The sequence below is a fragment of the Lineus longissimus genome, chromosome 9 (assembly GCF_910592395.1).
Source record: "Lineus longissimus chromosome 9, tnLinLong1.2, whole genome shotgun sequence".
Taxonomy (NCBI): domain Eukaryota; kingdom Metazoa; phylum Nemertea; class Pilidiophora; order Heteronemertea; family Lineidae; genus Lineus; species Lineus longissimus.
The window spans coordinates 845,232-865,398 of NC_088316.1; the positions used below are offsets into that span (position 1 = coordinate 845,232).

A 20,167-nucleotide genomic window follows, 5' to 3' on the forward strand; every position below is an offset into this window, starting at 1 on the left:
TAAACGTCTTTTCCATACACCCTAAAGGTCTTTTCCATACACCCTAAAGCTCTTTTCCATACACCCTAAAGCTCTTTTTTCGAGAAAGAGATATAGAAAATAGACACAATAAAATAATATTTTGAAAAATCTTGGCTGTTTTTCATTTTCCCGAAAAACCTTTAGGGCTGAATATCAGAGTTGGCCGAAAAACAGGCTTTAATGTATTGTGATGCAATACCTGGCGGTACTTTGCCACTAAATATCATTAACACTGTGGTGTCTTCATTTGGTCAACATATTGCCATTTGCTATACCGCTATAAGAAAACGGGCCATCTCAAAAGTTCACTTAAGCTTTATCTCAAATTTCAATATCCACAACTGAAAAAAAGTGGTGCCATTGCCTTCCAACTTTTCAAAGTAATATTCAATTCATGGTCTTGTCTCTTAATATCTCTCTGCTTCTCGAGCTTCCAAATCGACTAAACAATGCGACAATACAGAAGATACTTTGACAAAGGAAATATAGAAGGAACAGCATCTTAGAATATGATTCTTTTTCTTTTGTCTGATATCAGTCACACGATATCATTATTAAAGCCACCGATGATAATCCATGAATCGTAGTAATTAAATGGGAAGTTTTGTTCAATCATAGGAAACGTGATACGAAAACAGATTTCAGTATGATATGATATAGTGCCTGTGCCCTGCAGCTGCGATCGTCGCAAACAATTCATTTGTTTCATGTCATGTGAAGACAAGCAGGTACGTCAGGCATAACACCTCCTTTTGACTCAATGAATTATATTATCTTTTGTCTGAGTCGTCGGTTGACCCTTTTTCGCCTGTAAGATGATGATCTTTTGCCGCTGTGAATGACGGCCGCATGTTAAGTTGACCCGTGTTCGTCGCCCTTCAGCGCATGAAGCAAATTAGCAACTGAGAATAGTTAATTGTTCATCATTTGTCCTAACTGCTCATTGGTAATTATATCCAGAAGTTGACGTTCACTTTGTCTATCCCACGCCTCATTGTTACTGTTTTTATTTTCTTTATTAGTTCACTGAAGAACTAAGTCAACAGTCATCAAATCAAGTAAGTGACGCTGGCAATTAGGTGTCAAATAAATGGCGACTATGGCCCCGAGGCTGACAGAGTCCTTATCATGCGCCATTTACATTATTCATATTGATACTTGCCCTGTTGGATATTATTACTTTCTCTACGGCAGCCTTTGGCCAAGGCGTCGCTCGCTCAGTCATTTCACAGATTGGTCTACACGGCCTCAAGGTCAGTAAGGTCATGACCAAATTTTATCTTTCAATATTGAAAATGTCAAGTCAGCATACTTATGATCAAGATTGTTGACCATTTCTACCCGACTAGATGGTCAGCTATATGCAATATCATTCAATTGACTGCTTAACACGCCATATACGTACAAGCATGATGTCAATTGGCAAGTTAATTTCAAACCAGCTGTTTTTCCAATGCTATGATACAATATCGTTCAATTCATACTATACCATCTTACATTAACATTCACAAGAACAACCCAACCTGTTTGATATATCACTAGAAGAATCATCATGTTCAATATATCACTAAGATCTACGAGGACTAATCAACACGTCCAACAAACAATGTATCACCATGCACAAGACAATCGGACCGAAATTCGGAAATTCACGCTGAACGTTCTACCACCATGACCATGTATGCATAGGAGCGACCACACAAAAACGTGTATTCACCTTGCCCTATTGCCAGGAACTGACTACACTACGTTACGTCATCACGTAAGTGAATGATGTTATAAAGAGTATTAAACTACCATTCATCAATGAATATTACTACTGAATTGAATTGTTGACAGATTTGTTTTTCTTTGCCTATTGTATAAACAGTCTCGCCGGCGATTGGCGAATGCATAATGGTGATGATACACCGTCCAATGGGAAGTGGGCAATGCCGGTTTAGTTCGTGAATTATATTAAACCGAGATTGGCCAATCAGAGCGCATTGCCGCGAACTACAGCAAGTCGCTGGGCTTAAGAGTAGAAAAGAAGCGAATCTCCGCTGGTGACGCGATATACACATGTATGTCCTTGCCATACCACCTGCTCTTTTATACGGACTGACATTTTGTCCAGTGTGAATATATCTGTCATACCTTTAGGCACGAACAGTGTTCTCTAAGACCAAAGCAGATGAGCTTTAGACAAAGACGTAACGATCTGCCAGCGGGATACAGTGTACAGCGTCGCGATATTAACTTTGCGTGTTGGAAGTGCAGCTCGCAGTGCATGGTTTAATCTATATCGTGGCTCTTTCCGCCGACAAGCCGGCCATTTAGCGTGTCCTTCACCTTCATAAGTAGTCCCTTGCGTGTCGGAAAGAGCATCTATTCATTTCTCTGAGACCTGATATAGAAAATACCAGGCGGTGGTGCCAATTCCTGGTCAATATTAAGGAATGGATGCCATCAGACCGACGCACAAGTAGCAAATCTAAAAATGTTTTCTTGGGAACCTGATCCAGATACATTCAACTGTTTTCATTCAGGTGGTTGTGGTCAGACCAATTGATGCGATCACCGCCAAACACAGTACAAGAATTGCAGATGCCATGCGTGACGGGGAATGATGAGGTACCAGAAATGATGAAATCTGGTGAAAAAAATTCTTACAAAACATCATTTTGTGTAAGTTACCTGTAAGCAACTGCGTAACAATATAGAATTGCAATAGTCCAATTGCCCGCAGCCCCAACTCAGGATTCGCCGTCTCAACCAATATGTCAGTTCTCTCCAATACTTGTTACTCTGAAGGTTTCATATTATTCAAGTATAACTACTGTAAAATAATAGGTTTGAATGCTTGGAGGTAAATTTTGAAATCAAATTTATGCCATGACACTTTACGCGACAGGTAATAATTCTTACGCTCGCTAGAAATCGTATTATTTATTCAATGCGATAGTAAATCGTGACATTTTACGACCGACAATGGAGCAAAAAGATAGATTGCCGGAAATCATAATTTTGTAAGACGACTCTTTAAAGGGGTTTGTCGTTCGTATTCACTGGTGGCGGAAGAGTTGAAAATACACGATGCCGTTGTAGTGCAGTTATCATGCTAATGCTATATGCTGACACTAAAATAAATTTCGGCTTTGAAAATTTTGAACTTATGAAAAAAATTCAACTCTGAAGGATGGACACAAGGCCTGTTTGAAATTGACCTAGGCCTATGATAGTATCCAGGCCATGTGAGACAGTCCATATCAAGTACTGTACATTAGATTGAACGTTTACCCGGAGACAAGAATGTGTTTATCAACAAGGGTCTGGCCGGAACTGGGGGACTGAAAACTTCTGCGACGAGTACTGATCTCGCCTACATTGACCTCTTTGAGAGCATGTATGGCACGAGGTGGAAGTGTATCATGACCTTACGACTAATAATTCAGAAAAAAAGCTCGCGTGGGATTGGTCGTAATTGTCTACATCTTATTTCTGCAGAGGTGACGATAAAACACGGCCCAGGCCGTGTGTATGGCTCTCCGGTGCCCACTTGGCATGTTTCGGGGCATTGATTCTCTCCTTTGAATGTAACTTAGCCAAAAATGTGCTAAATATAGCTCCCGAGGGTCGAATTTCAGAGAAAGGTCATTTATTCGTACGATATGAAATGACCATTTGATCATGCCAAGAATATTGGCCCACAGACTGTACGTATTCACCAAAAGTATCTACAGCGAGCATACTAGTGGCCTTTTTTTTCTAGGAGACCCCTTTTGGGAAAAAAACCCAGAAACCCCTTGAGATGAAACTCATTTTCAAACTTAATCACAAATTGCCCATGTATTTTGCATAATGGAAGTTATGCTTATATAAAATAGCTGTTGATTTTAAGAATTTGTTATGTCGAACTACGTACGACAGAGGTGTGAGAGATTGTTTACCAGTTTCATTACCCACCCTGTTACAATTCTGTGGAGGCATCGGGACGTGTAATACTGCCGAAACAATGGCGTGATAGTAATTTGATTATTGATTTGATGACAATCAATCCATCTCCATTTGACGTTGATAGCGAATCAAGGAATTATCCACAAGGCACATTTGACAGATCAATTTGGTTCTGTCAGCCCAGGATAGACCTCCATCATCGCTGTCAACAAAGTCAACACGCTGAAACGAGCGTAGGATGGGACATCGTGTTGACTACGGTAATATTAGCTGATGCTGGAAGTGATTTGAGTTGATTAGGTTGAAGGCATTATCGCGATCATTCGTTGTGGCTTTTGATAAGGGATCTGTCACCAAAACCGCTTGATAATGGATGACATTTCATCTGGGGGGAGGTTGGTAGCCAATTTCCCGGCCAAAAGTTTGTCTTTTTCACTTCCGGCATCATCCAAAATATTGTATGAAAATTGTTGAATCAGATGCTACCATTTGTCATTCGGATATAGATGGAAAATATGTCATCTCACGTGGCTTCAAAAGTTTTTTTTCCTTCAGGGTGGAGAGAAGCAAGTAGGGTTAAGTCACGTAAGTGCCTCACTCAATGACACAAGGACAACACAGTGGTAATACTCCCGAGAGTCGAACCCAAGACCTCCTGATTATGAGCCCAGCACTCTCCCTTGAAGGAATGTGTCACACCTTCAACATATTTTGTTCTTCTCCTGTTTCATAACAATAGTAAATTATTTTTAATTTTTTTAAAATTTCGTTCTCTTCTTAGGAATTTAAGCTTGAGCAGAAATGCACCAGCCGATAAAGCGAGGGTAACATATTCGGCAAAGCGCTTGTGAATCGAATCAAATGTAAATTGAATACGAGCGCCAAACAAATGCTGAACATTATTTCAATTATAATTTTGGTGTTATTGATAATATCAATGCGAGGCAAACAATTCCCCAAAATTATATTTCACTTCTTGTTAAATTTTCAATTTTAGCTTATCAACTCATTTCAGATAAAACTGGAGATAAACTAAGCTACATAAAGAATGGGAAATTGCTGTTAAATTTTTCATGACCGTTAATTGGTTTTCTCATTAGCTGAGTTCATCGACATGAGCGTCTCATTTCACATGATACGAATTTGGATGCAGACTCAGGCTAGGGGCTGGCGGAGCTGCATCGATCGTCTGGTTTTTCAAGGCAGCAATTTACCTTTTTTTATTTCTTCCTTTGTCTTGATTGGCTGTATCACAAATGGAAGGAACCGTATAAGACAAATGACGTCACAGGGTGCTTTGGGAAATCGGAAACATAGACAAAAAATTCATGAAATATTCAGTCATGCTAAACAACCAAGAAAAACTCATTTTTCCAGTCAATGCTATCTGAGAGTAGAAGATGGCGGCCAAAATCCAAAATGGCTGTCAATTACACACTTTGAATTGATACATACACGATTTTTGCTTGATTTATCACGCCGAGCAAGCTTTTCCTTGTTCGTATGAATCCTTAGTGGCCAGTACCCCAGGCGACAAAGCTTTGTCCTTGTTCATATAACCTCTAGTGATTGGTATGTAGCACATCTCACGTGTGGCTGGGAACGATATCCGTATAAGATAACACTGCGTGCTATATTTTCCAACTGAGCAGACTGGTGGCCAATTTTCGTTACGGAGTCCGACGTCACTATTTGACATCCTTCTGGTATGCGCACATATACCAAAACGCATCTTAGATTTGGGAGACGGAGTTTTATTCAGTCGTAGTAAATGGCAATTAGTGCAAAATGACCTGTAGGTAACCGAATAACTATATCTTGTGACAGAAAGTTAACATGGTTGCTAATGGCCGCACAATAACCTTGGGGGATATTTTGAAGGCTAGCTAGCGTGAGCCATGGTCAACCTATGATAACCTTTTGGCCCAAGGAAGTATAAAAGTGGTGTAAAGATTTTTAGGAACTAATAATAGAAGGTGTTGCTTGCAATTACAACGCGCGCTTTAATGTTGAAAAGTTAATTGTTTTTCTCACGGATAGTATATTTGAGTATCGGAGAAAGGCCCATGGGAAAGAGCAGACATCGCTTGATAGCCCTGTTCGACGTGGGGACAAGTTTGGTTTGGCGTGGACACTTCTAAACAGTCGCTGAAACCATCTTCAGCAGACGGTTTGCAAAGATTCTGACGTATTTAGGAAATGTTAAACGAAAGCGGGGTTTGTCGGATAAATCAGGATCGGACCAACTATTCTCATTCCCCTATCACTCTAGCAGCAGCTACTATCCTAGCTTGGGACACGATCATCTCAGAATAACTTAAATCCTGAATATCAATCTAAGAGCACGCTGTTACACGTCGTGCTGTTTTATCACAGAATCTCACGTGTCTTTTTACACAATGAACCATACCAAAGAGCCCAACTATATCATCAGGATTCACCAGTACTTCCAACGTATGTTCAATATATCACCAAGAATTGCGGCGACGATCAAACATTGAAAATACTCGAGTTTCGCACGCCTATCGTCCACTGGCTGGACGTTGGGCGTGCGAAACTCGAGTATATCTGCCCTACCACGTATCCATATGAGCGACCACACAAAACGTGTGTTCACATTGCCTTTTAGACAGGAACTGACATTTAATACATGCACTTCGTTACGTCATCACTTGATCAGGTCGTTCTCTATTGTGAGGTACGTAGTAAAAAGGTTTGGCCAGAATAGATGTTTTGGTGGAGCACACAGACAATGCAGAGTGGAGAATGACAATGGGTGTTCAAACTGAACGCTTCCATGGGTGGGCAAGTGCATTATGCGTGCGCTGGCTTAAGGTGATGTAATAAAGTGCAGGTCATGTTAATAATCTCTGAAGTTGTGTTGTTCGCGTTTGGTGAGGTATCTGAGTTTTCTCTATTGTACTACGAGAGATGAGAGTAGGTTCACTGGTTTGACTGGACATGACGATATTGTCTGCGACTCTACTTCCGGCAGATATCGCAAGCTCGTTTGTACACTGTGATCTATAGTAGAGTAGAACATAGGGATGATCCCATAGCAATTGATGACGAAGACCAACGACGATCCGATAGAATGTGAATTGTTACCACTTAGCAGACTCAGTCGCCACATCACCTGTGCGTTTCCCTATAACATTGATGAAACCGGATGATGTATTTTTTCTTGGTCGCGGTCGAACACGCCATGCAGCCCACGTATATGGCTGGCGGGAGTGGACAAATATCTGAATTAAGGGTCGGGATAAATCAGATTTATACCACGACTATATTCATAATAGTAGACAGCCAATCAGAACCCCGCATTTCATGAATTATGGTGACCATTAAATCTGAATTATACCACGACATAAATGAATCAACCCACGACTATAATCGTTTTAGACCCACGACTATATTCGTAATAGCAGACAGCCAATCAGAGAGCCGAATTTATGGACGGAAGTGCGATTTATGGACGCCGGAAGTGCGATATATGGACGCCGGAAGTGCTATTTATGGACGCCGGATGTTAGAGATCCGATGTTTTGATTGGTTGATTTATGGTGCACCACAATTCTGATTTACTTCCGTCCTCCATAAATGACACTTCCGTCCACAATTCCTATTTATGCCGCGGCATAATTCACGAAATCCGAGGTTTTGATTGGTCGATTTATGGTGCACCACAATTCCTATTTATGCCGTGGCATAATTCTGAATTCTGTCCACTCGCGCCAGCCATACACGTACAGGTGCAGTGCTCGCACATCACAGTTCATTTACCGGGCAACCACAAATAAAGTGGAAGCGAATGGTATTTATCTGCACAATGTGATTACGGTCATGTTTAAATCATTTTGTTTATACGCCATATTCCCTCGGTCTGGACCGTATTTTACTGCTTCCACCCAAGGGACGGACAACGCTAATGCTGGTGGCGAAATTGGTTCAAACTCATTTTAGTTGTATTGGATGCTGGACCCCAAAGAGATTAATCACGTTGGGCAAATATGCGTGATACGGAGCTGTGGCCAGTCTGGCTCGAACAGATGGTTGACGGCTTCGCACAACTGGTAAAGGGGGAGGCAGTTATACGGGGGTATGGGGGAGTATACCCCACACAACAGTGGTAAACTGAGGCCCCAGTGTTTGCCACCAGTCTTGTAATTGTTCTTGCTTCGTATGAGCAAGTTAGAGCGATCCAGCAGTGACAATCTACCCATTATTGCTTTGATGTTCTCAGGGTTGTGTGACATGAAAGCCTGTTCCCTATTTCGCCAGATCGACCAAGACCACTATCATTCGCCACTCACAAACTTCATATAACTCATATAGCGCGGGAAGGCTTGTGAGACACGATAACATGACTGAATGAGGGCGGACATTGACAGATGGGTTGTTGTCCCTGGATGACCGTAATAACTAGATTGATTTTGTGAAAAATGTCAAAAATAACAACTTAATTGGACAAAATGATTCAAAAAATCATTGCAATATTATCCTTTGACATATATACCAGTTTTGATTTTAAACAGTAATGTCTATAATTTATATAATTATATCGTTGTTTATCCCCGAAGTCTAATTGGACAGATTTCCATTTATCGGGGTATATTTGAGTTGTATTCGTTTATATTTTCGTTACTGTCAAAACAAACCAATGTTAAACTGAACCAACTAACTACCCCACCCGAGAACGCTTCAGAAAAGATCGCCAATGATTCAGTGAACTCGAAAAAAGAGCAAAAAATTGGAAATCTACTGTGGGTCCCCCGTTTTCAGGCCTTTTGGCTGACGGATCGAATTACTGTGAAAGTTCTTGTGTGTTAGTGCATAAGCTGACTCGGTGCAAATTTAGATGCTCTGAAGTGACATTGGAAATACATAATTTAATTTTTTTTCAGTTTTTTTAAACAGTATAAAACAGTTATACCAGAATCAGACTTTTTTCCACCTTCGGCTTTTACAGGGCCGTCCAAAACTCACTTTTTAAAAAACTGTTTTGCGTCAGGTATCCTTTCACCTCGAGGATCATTCGAATAAGTTCAGCGTTTTCAAATCCCCGTTGCTTGTAAAAAAATGTGCTTTCACGCCATTATATGATCTCTTAAAGAAACCAGGCTACGTCTGTTTGTCATTCAAAACCTTAACATGTCTAAATGGAAAATTAACAGTCATTGCTGGGGGCGAAAAACTATAAAAATGGAATGTTCGCATCGTTAAACATATCTTAGTATTTGGCTCAGGTATCTGCAATATATACAGTTTTTAAACTCGCTAAAACTTGATGAAAGTATCGTACGGGGACTATCACTTCAAGGGGAATCACATTCCTGTTGCAGTGACTACTATCCATGCACATCACCTCTTTCGTTGCTTATTTATGCCTACAATAGAATTGACAAACCTCGGTATGAAGAAGTCGCTGTGTTATTACCACCTGATTAAATGCCATACAAATGCAGACTGGCTTTCCAACTTGAAGAAGAAAATCACCTCAACATTGCTGTCGGCTTTAAAAACTAATTACTTAGAAAGCTTCAGGCTTCATATATCAAAGACGCTAAATTGTTCCAGGGATGTTGGTAATGTATTTACTAATTACTGCCGTCTTGAAGTCATTATTGTCGGTGGTCTCAATTTCCCTGTCTCCTCCTATGACCAACTACTGGGTGTCTCGCAATACATTTAACAATTTTGATATCATCCTGCGTTAAAACAAAATAAAAATCGCTTTCTGACTGACATCCTAGAAAATGAGTTCTTAAACTGTCGCACCTTTTCCTACGGCCCCTATTTTCGACTGCAAAAACACTATTGCAAAGAATATTTTAAGCGACCACAGTTTCCACGAATACCGTTTCTGTATCTGCTTTTGATATATATTTTAGGTTAAAAAATATCCAATGTATTCTAAAACAACCACTGAACAAATATGCGAAATCAAAACTGTCGATTACATTCGTGAAACACCCAGTATACACATATGACACCACTGCTTTGTATTCTCATAGCCGGGAGTGAATTTTCCCCCACAGTAGATTGACTGAGAATATGGGGTCTAGATCACCGCAAATGTTACAGTAATAAGGCAATGAAAGGCACCGGGGGGCATACATCATTGCCTTTATTGCTCTTTAGGTAGCCGAGGCCAGAATGCTGAATACAAAAAGTTACTCAGGGCTCTGGCTTACTTTGAGTGCGATTTGTGGAAAATCTAATAGAGAGGATAATGGGGACAACTTGTTTAGGCATCCGCATTAGTTGTGGCTTAGTGCACATCTTCCCCAACAAGTTTTTCTTCTTTATTGCTTGGAGCTGAATTGATTTCCAGCATGTCATGTACCCATAGAAGTGGGCGTTACTTGCTTGTGACTTTATTGCATCTTCAATGGTAGCTTGCTGCCGGGACAGAAAATAATACTTGATTTCATCAAATCACTGCTGAGTGAATAGAATTCCATCTCCCGTACACTGTTTGCTGATACGTTTTTCTACAGAAATGATCGTGTGTGGTTCAGCCCCTCCCAATCTTATTTTCCCTCATTGACGCATTCTATAGCCATGTTGGTCTTGATTAACATCGTAAACTCAAATTTCTCCAAAAGAAATAGTCTTTCCATTTCACCAGAGCTGATCAGAATACAAGGGCTGTTTCAAGGCATATTTCAGTAGAAATCACATAGTAATTGGATTTGTCCTCTTGTCATCTAACCTAATACCACCCATAATCTCAGACAAACAGGCGGTACACTCATCTCAACAATAAATGTACGGTACCAGTTCTATACTTCACTGTTTTAGAGAAAGTTGGTTCTACTAAGATTTCACTACCCGGCTCCACAACCAGTAGTCTTGGTGCGCGAACAACCTAACCATGAAGACTGCTGCCTTTGCTGACCGGCTGTCCTGACCGTTTGCCCCCCTCCGTCAACCCCTCTATCATGCCTATGATATAGCGCTTTATCCTCCTATACTCAACTCTCAATGTTCTTTGTATGACATGGAGGCGAAGAGAAAACCAGAATCTCAAGATGATGGCGCTCTGCCGTTCAAGCGAAGGAGAAGAACATATGCCTATGATTTTCCCCAAACTTTCATATTTGACAAATGAAATCGAGAACTTCATTGCGAACTTCATCGCAAATCGAAGGCATCCAAACCGTTATCTATCAGCAGTGTGTTACTTTTGTTCACGGAAAGTGACGAATGGGGGAAGGGGGAGGGGTCATAAATAAGAAATGGTCGTAGTCTTGATGGGAATCGAATGTGACACTCATGGGAGGGCAATAGAAATCAGATAACATACAATGACGGCCACCGGCCATTTCTTTGTTTAGTCGCAGCGTAATGGGTTACGACACGGGGATTCTAATGGCCATCGGGCGGTATCTCATTCGTGATGTTGTTGCGGCTGTCTTGCTTTTGGTCGGTATGGCCTGGGTTATTTTGAAAAACGGCCATTTATGACCAGTTCGTAACCATGTGACGCTTAAGGCCGGAGTTCTACAGGGTTCATTTTGTCACTTGTCATGTTTCACTTGTCACGAGTTAACTGAATTGGGCTGGAAAACACGACGTGAGGATGAAAAGTGACCTCGTGAATCGTATGCAGCCCGCTCTTTGGAAATGACTTGTTTGTTCTTCAAGTCACGCATGAATGGCGAACAATTACATCATGGGCAAATGTGAACTCTTATTTAAACGACAGGAAATCCATGATGCACACATATTATTCTGATGGTTGGGTTGTGGAAACGCCAGCGAAGGGGCCCATGCGACACTGGCCTGAACATCGGGCTTCATGGGCTACTGAGACAGACCCCAAATGGCGTAGAAGAGAGTATTACCATCACAGCCTGGTACTGTTGGCCTCGGCGCTCAGTAACGACAGAACAAATACAAAAAGAAGTAGGTCAGGATCCCAGACTCATACAGGTGATGGCGCCTGTTTACTTACCATGAACTCCCTTTAAAATCGATGCTTTACCATGAAGCGTCTTTTAAATTGTACTAGTATCATCACGGATTAAAAGTAATCACTACCGGTTTACGATCCAGTACAGACGTTTTAACCTTTTCAATCTTTTAGATATTCGACCCGACCATTAACCTTTCAGCGATAAGAGCTTCCGAGAACAAGAATTCAATAACAATTTGTTGGATTGAGATGAGATTTAAATTGTTTCCTCCCATTTATGTTGGTTCTATTACGATCGTACAGACAACTTAACGAGTTCTTTAGTCGCTTTTCTTAAATCATCAACAAGTTGAAATATGTTTTTATGCGATAACTATCGAGAAGAGAACTCGTCACTGTAGGTTGTCAGTGTATCCTCTATTATTACCTTTGTTCAGCAGATCGAGGTCTGTACTGAAAACCTCTTTACTAAGGACCCCTCTTTGTTAAAATAATAAAAATTGTATATTAAGTTCTTAGCGATTTTAAATTTTTCAAATAGTACCACTGAGCCATCTGAGGTCTTCTCCACTCAAATGTTTCAGGATTTTTCTCCGCTTATCTGAGAACAAATCAAGGACAAATTTTTGTTTTCAGCGACGTTCTCCAATTACTCTGTTTTTCGCTGATCCTCATGATTTGCATATGACTTTAATTGACAGTGATTCGTCGTAAATGGCCAAATTAGACATCAATGCGCCGACAATCAGTACAATCACGCGAATAGACTACGGACATGTTCTCGGATACGTGCGAATAAAATAGGGACGTGTTTTGTTTAGAAGCCAATACCAGATGGCAAGAAAGATAAAAATGTATAGTTCTTATCGGGATTGTTTAGGAAGTGTGTAGTTGACAATAAAATCGTTTTTCTCAATTCCTGCTCGGCGAAGAAACATGTGTTGTTCGTGGATGCGAGTAGGCGGGGATAACGGAATACGCACTGACGGCATCGGTGCCTAGCTTGTTCTTCGCCATGCCCGTATGTTTATAAGGTTATGATGCCTGCGGTGGAACACAGCATGGCCAACATCATCTGCAGTAGAACCTGCAACATAATCTACACCCGATTATTGCAAGAGATGTTGTGGTCAGAAGCATGAAACAAGCTATTTTACCAAAGTTTAAAAAGGCAACGAGGCAACGGGAGCCAGTGTAACGTTTTGAGTGTTTCCGTTTCTGACTACCCCCCCCCCCCCCCCCCGGTGTTTGGGGAACGGGGATCATGCTTGTGATAGAAGCATTTTTGAATTTGATGGAATTTCAAAAATCAGAGATGGTCTTTCCGGTATGAGCCGGTCGTTCCATGGCTACATATCGTGCACATTTGAAAAGTTGAAGTAGAGCCTCTTATTACATACCTTACCAGCTCCTCATGTCCGCAAAATAGTCACATCATAATACAAGTCAACTTATGTCACCCTAATCATTCAGTTATAAAGGTTTTTACTCCGGAACAACAGTCTCAAGTTAGGCCACTTATGTGCACGCTGGTTCTGAGGGCAATATGACTCTCTTCCAAGTTACTTGCTCCTGTTCGTCATTTCTTCTTAGTTGGTAAGAGTCAGTGGCTCAAATTTCAGAATAAAAAAATGCGATACGGGGGTTATTGCCTACCGTGCATTGGAGTCACGTAATCTGGATTATCTTTGGTGTACTCTATACAGTTACAATACATGTATATAATGAACCCAATACACGGACATCTTCAGCGTCAGTTTTCATATCGTTTTCTTGGACCGTTTTTCACTGGCGTTCTTCCTCGGGCTAAGATCTGATATACTAACCCTTTGATAAGACAGAGGAACAATTGGAAATTTAGGCCTGGGTGCGAGCGGGCTCTGTTTGAAGACAATAGACTGTATATTGGGCTAGGCTTGGATTCTTTTAACTGCGAGGTAAAGGACAAACTAATGTATGAATACCTCCATCCATCTTCCCACAGAGAAAAATCGACTGAGGTCTATCCTTGGCTCTGCTATCGTTTTTCATTTCACTTTTTTCGGCCTACAGAAGTTTTACAGTAAATTGAAAAACCCTTTGTTGAAGTTTTTCACGATCTCAAAAACCATTCGGGGGTTTCATCTTCCCAAAAAACCCTCTACAGGGTGGATATTTGTGCTGGCCGAAAAAATTATTAAAGGTTTTTCAGAACCTCAAAACCTCTATTTCTTAGAACGTATGTTGCAGCACGGATATCTACACACAACCCCACTCATCCTCAAACAAATATCACTGCGTAAATACGTCCAATTAAGACATGTGATGGTAATATAGTTTGACACGAAAATCCATTTTCTGTCTAACATTAATTTCCTAGATTCGTCTTGTTAACGGTAGTTATGTTCGAAACGAAAATGCATTTTCTCTGAGGCGTTTCAGCCTCAAGTTGCTTAATACAATTAACGCTTTTGAGTATCATGTTTTAAGTGCATCGCATGTTAATGTTACCAAGGGGGTTATCAAACCAAATTACGAATAATGAAATTCGACATCCTAAATTTGTATTTGCCGTTCCCAGTTTAATGTTACATCGAACGCGATGACGTGAAAATGAAAAGATAAAACACGACAAATCTAACATGCCTATCTGAATACCAAAATTAGTTACAAAATTCATTTGAGAGATTTATCTTCATTATAAGTCCCATAGTTGAAGTTGAACGAGCCGCCAGTTATGCATTGCAAGTAGTTCACTTTAAGAACGTGTTGGTCAGAGAGAGGTGGTAGAGCGCTGGGAGCTCAAATTCAGGAGGTTGTTGACGAGCAAAATACCCCATCAAAAGTCAGTAACATGTCGAGTAGCTTACGTGGCCTTTACCTCTGGCCGGGACAGGGTCACTAGGCTACGAAACCCTTTTGGCGCCGAACCGTAGTGTCAAGGAGAACGCTCATCCTGCCTTGAGAAGACACTCCCTAGAGTATAGTAGCATGTACAGGGCGAACGCTGAAGAAGAACGCAGTAAGTCGGTTCTATATCTTTTAGATGCAAAACCAGGTAAAATAGTTATTTCAGTTCTAAGACTGGTAAACTTGACGCAAGGGCCCAACGCGCCGCGTAGCGGCAAAAAAGCGAAGCTGGCGAAACATTTATAACGGGTCACCGTCACTTATTATTGGACTTATAGCGCATTTAGGGGGTTGCAACTATTTTGCTTTATAGTGTCACCAGGAAAGAAAAGCATGCGACCTAACGCCGATCTATTTGTATAAAGTGATAATTGGAAGGTATATAGTAGGAAATATCAATAAAATAATCATTCCATGTCGTCTTTTGAGGGCATTTTTGATTGTAAAAAATATATGTGTACGTCACCGTAGTCTCTGCAATGATAATTTTATCAGAGCAGTCTCGCGCAAGTAGAAGTTCTTTACCGATTAGTTCTTCACTTATTAGTCTCAACGTCTGGCGCAAAGCCAGACGTTTTCCATTACGATTTCACTACGATGTTTAACAAGAAGGAGCAGTGCGCGAGATATGCTAATGAGCAGACTTCCCTCGCTTAAGTTTCTGAAGAATGTTCCATATCGCGCTAAGCTCATCACTGCTGATTATGACAGGCGTGCAACGGTAGGTATCTGCTCCCCAACTTCCACCCCCGGTACAATAAGTTACCATTTGATGGGAATGGGACAATGCCCTCACTGTGTATGGAGTCATAGGGATAAGAAGACATTATTCATTAGTGCATGCGCATTCAAAAAACAAAATATGCAAGGTATCACGTACATGACCATGACGACGTGCAGAAAGTGCACTGGCCAGTGCATACCCTATGGCTATGTACTAGTAAACATGGTAAACATGAACAACATCATTATTCACCGGCAGTTCATTTTACTCCGAGCTTTTCCTGAAACATATAGCCATTAGGCCTACCATGTTCCATGACCAATAACAGCACTAGATCATGTAGATGTCAACAAGTTCACATGAACCGTATAATCCCGCATGGCGCATGTGGGGCATGCGTCTAAACCAAAGCCCCAAAATCACTTGTTTTGGTCTATTTCACTTGTGTTTCCCCCGTCTCCCAGTCCATAATACATTTACAGTTTAATGGATTTATAGTTGAATGCCATCAAACTACGTCTTTTCAATCGTGGATTGTAAATTTAACCCCATGGGCCTAGGGAAGGCCCTATAACAATACTTTCGACACAGTTATTGGGTGATATGAATAAAGAGTAGTAAATGCTTTTATCTAAAACTCCATGTACATTTACACTAGGCCTTTCTGTACAAAATTGAAGTAAAAGCATTTGCTAGCCTTTATTCATATCACCCATTATCTCCGCTGCCTCCACCATGTTACACACAGAGCTCACTGCTGATTCTAAAATGCGCCACCTAGTCAAAACAGGACATATGTTCTTCTAGGAATAGATCTCTTTCCAATATTTCGTCATTCCACTATCGTCATCACCTCATCATACTTTCATTGACATTACAGGCACACATCCACAGAGCACTCTTCAAATCATCTACACAGTGGTTATCCAACTAGGATTATAAAGGTAATTTCTTAGCCCCGCACAGTGGGTTTCAGTCTTGATAAAGGGGCACTATTGCTAGCAGCTAGGTAGGCAAGATAAAGTTAGCCGAAGTAGCCGATAGGGGTCTCTCACCCCTCAAAGTCCGTCACAACTATTCAAGCTTGTATAGGAATACATGCAGCGCTGACTCTAACTAGACCCAATGGGAATGTCGCACAGTCATCTGTCAAAAACAAGACCTATGTTGTAGTATGATCTCTTGCCAATATTTAATAATTGCACTATTGTCATCACCTCATCATACTTCATTGACATTACAGGCACACATTGACATAGACCACTGTTGCAATCAACGACACAGTCGCTATCCAAGTAGCATTATAGAGGTAATTATCATTATCATTCATACCAAATTAGCATGTGAACCAATCGCGTCGCGTCCTTTGCGATCACGGCAAAGCCTCATGGAATAATGTCTTTCACCGTTGAATAATTTTTCATATTCCATGCCTACAACTTCAATTTCTTCATATTCCATGGCTAGAAGTTCAATACTAATATAATATCCAAGATAAAGTTACAAGAAGTAGTCAATAGGGGTCTCTCACCTCTCACTGCATGTCCACACTATTCACGCTTGTATGAGGAATACATTCAATGCTGAATCTAACAACACCCAGTGCCCTTACTCTGTATATCAATCACTGGAATATGGCCCATTTCACTCCTTGCTTCTACTTCACCTATAGTCTCATTGCAAACGCCTCAGTTCTATGATATCACATTCACTTTCAGCTGTCATGCAACGCAACAACTGTGCTATCTGCCATCGCACATCAACGAAGAAGTGCAGCCGCCCACATTCCACCTCACGTCTGTCCGACCAGCTGCAATCCTCGAGGACGCCCCACTGTACCACGATTTCACTACGATGTTTGACAAGAAGGAGCAGTGCGCGAGATAGGCTAATGAGCAGACTTCCCTCGCTTGAGTTTCGGAAGAATGTTCCATATCGCGCTAAGCTGACCACTGCTGACCATGACAGGCGTGCATTGGACTGGTACAGGTTGGAACTGAACATTGAATATGCTGGTGGTGACGCTTTCTGATGAGAAGTTGGTCGTGACTGATGCAGTATCCTTGGACTTGTCCACAGCATCGTTCAATCATTGCTCTCTGAGCTGCCTTGATTCTGTACTTACCCAAATACTAAGACCAAATGCCTGTTGACTGTGCTTTAAGAGAGACTGGCGCCATGCCTAGAGATATGACTGACCCCTATTGGCAAATTTGTATGACTTTATCTTGCCTACCTAGCTGCTGCCTATAGTCTCCCTTTAACTGCGGAACACTTCAAAGTCGATAAAATGCCATGTTCCACCTTTTAATGCGTTCAGACCGCCATTTTCAAAATAATCAAGTCAGGACACTGCCTTCTAGTCTCATAATAAATTTTGCTTTCCTCAATAATAACATTTCTTCTTCTTCAATGCTTTCATCATTCCAAACTTCTCCTCCTCTGACTTTTACAGGGGTACAGTCATGGCAATCAAAACCCAAATACTGAGACCAAATGCCTGTTGACTGTGCTTTAAGAGAGACTGGCGCCATGCCTAGTCTCTCTTAAAGCACAGTCAACAGACACCAACCCCATCAGACTCAGAAACCACAAACGCCCAACTCTTCCTGCTACCTTAATACTTCTGGATACTTCCCTGGAGTGGTAGTAGCATGTCATCCGATGAAAGATGAGCAGCTAAGGGATCGTCGATAAATACATGTCCGATACCTCACACACTCCTAACAGATCCTAACAAGACTACTAAGGGCAAATGATGTAAAGGGCTTGTTAGGTTTGTCTTTTCAGGTAAAACATTGGTCCATTAGCGTTCCTGGATATTGACCAGGGTGGTATTAACGTCTCGGACCAGGAAGATAACATATCGTGGGATGTCGCCCATAAAATATGCTTAGTGTCTCTTTTATGTTTTTGTACTGGGTTTTGGGGTTTCACTGAGATCGTCAAGAAACATCGAGTCCTAACAATGTTGTTAGGATTGTATTTTCAGAGAGAACATTGCTCCAGGCTGCGATTATGAAGAGTTCATGTTTTCACATGTAACATGTCACGTCACTGTTCACTTTTCATGTGTGACATGAAGAACGAACAAGTCATTTCCAAAGAGCGGGCTGCATACGATTCACGAGGTCACTTTTCACCCTAACGTCGTATTTTCAAGCCTAATTCAGTGAACTCATGACAAGTGACAACGTGAACTCTGGGTACTGGGGAGTTCAATGTTCTATGCTGTCGGAGGGGGGGGGGGGGATACAAGAATGTTTATAGACGATCCCTAACATCTCGAATGACACAATCTCAGGTTTATAACCTTACACCCGCACATATCGGTGATATGACATGACTATCTCGAGACCATTGAAATTGTTAAGTAGACCTCGAAGAGGCAATTTGACTCTCCAAGAAGTGGCTACTTGAAATTTTCCGATGGAATATGTTTATGAACGTTTGCCTCGTCAATGAATCTGATTTGCATACGATATCTAACGGTGAATCCAGAAGCTGTGACTCTCTCAGTAGTTAGAGGGCATCATTATCGGGCTAGAATACTGGTTTTCAAAATACATTCCGATATCATTCAACAAGTTTCAATTGTATCAGGAAAGTCATGTGATAGAGAAAACCATTTCGGAAATCGAACCTGTTTTAACAGTTGAATGAGACTTGAACCGTCGACAGAAAAGAGTCAGCACAGTAATATGTCAAATTGTCGACAGACAAGGATCCCAAGCTCGACGCTTTCGTCGGAAAAGGTCGCAGTAGTAAAGTACGACTTCTGACTGTCCATAAAAAAGGGTCAGAGCGCAGTAAAGTGAGACCTCAGATGCGCTGCTGAGAAAATAGTCAGCACCAATTACGTGAGGCCTCGAACTCTCGACAGGAAAGGGGCACAGCAGTTAATTGAAACCTCAAATTGCTGAGAAAATGGTCAGCACAAAAGGCATGAGACCTGAACTGTCGATAGGAAGGTCCCCACCATCAAATCGGAACTAGGTTCATGATGACTGCTGACTGCGGTGATTTTTTTGTCATTGCTTCGCCTTGTAATGACGAGAAAATCCCCGTCGGGCTTCCGTCTCGTCGAATCTTTTCTGTTCTGTGTAATCCCTATTAGCTAAGACTACATGCTTCGGACCGGAAAGGTTCTATCTGCCTCCGGTGATTAAGGTATCGCTGCCAGGGAAGCGTCTCCTTAAATGTCTAAGGTGACCATTTCTTCACCAGGCACATTGACTCGACAGCATGATCCGGTCGTAGAAAGCGCCGAAACCATTCAGATTATTACCCGTAAAGCTATTAGGCCACAATGAAGAGAAAGCGTGAAGTGGCTCAGGTTGTCTGGGGCGAGTTCGGGTCCATCAGGCTAGGAGGTTGATGGCTTTGTGATGGTCATGATAGCTTCCTGAACTGCCAGCGAGATAAGGTTAGTTTTCTCAGCACGGTGGTAAAGATAAGATCATGTGCGCCTATTGGCAATTCTTAACTACGCGTACTATATCAGTCGCTGTTGCTTTCGCCAAGTCGGAGTTGGCTACTTACGTGCATTCTACGCTCATTATTCGAGTATGTCAAAGAAGTTTTTATTGGCGTGCAAAAGCAATGCAAGAGAGAGAAATTATTGTCCAAGTGCCTCACATGACTCAATCGAACAATCAAGCAGGAATTGGCTTGTA

General features: G+C 41.4%; 1 protein-coding gene and 1 long non-coding RNA gene across 4 annotated transcripts in view; both read left to right on the forward strand.

Moving 5' to 3' along the window:
• LOC135493917 (glutamate receptor-like) overlaps positions 1-20,167 on the forward strand; it is an 80,928-nt gene that overhangs the window by 23,085 nt on the left and 37,676 nt on the right. Inside the window, exon 2 of one of the 3 annotated variants that reach the window (XM_064781579.1) lies at positions 1,044-1,079. The exons of the other annotated variants lie outside the window; for them this stretch is intronic. The gene's annotated coding sequence lies outside the window, so the exon portion shown is untranslated. The remainder of the gene's footprint in view (positions 1-1,043; positions 1,080-20,167) is intronic. 3 annotated transcript variants of the gene reach the window in all.
• Positions 16,295-17,358, forward strand: LOC135493921 (uncharacterized). The gene is made up of 3 exons (XR_010448320.1): positions 16,295-16,435; positions 16,735-16,800; positions 17,210-17,358. It is a non-coding gene; the product is annotated as an uncharacterized LOC135493921 (long non-coding RNA).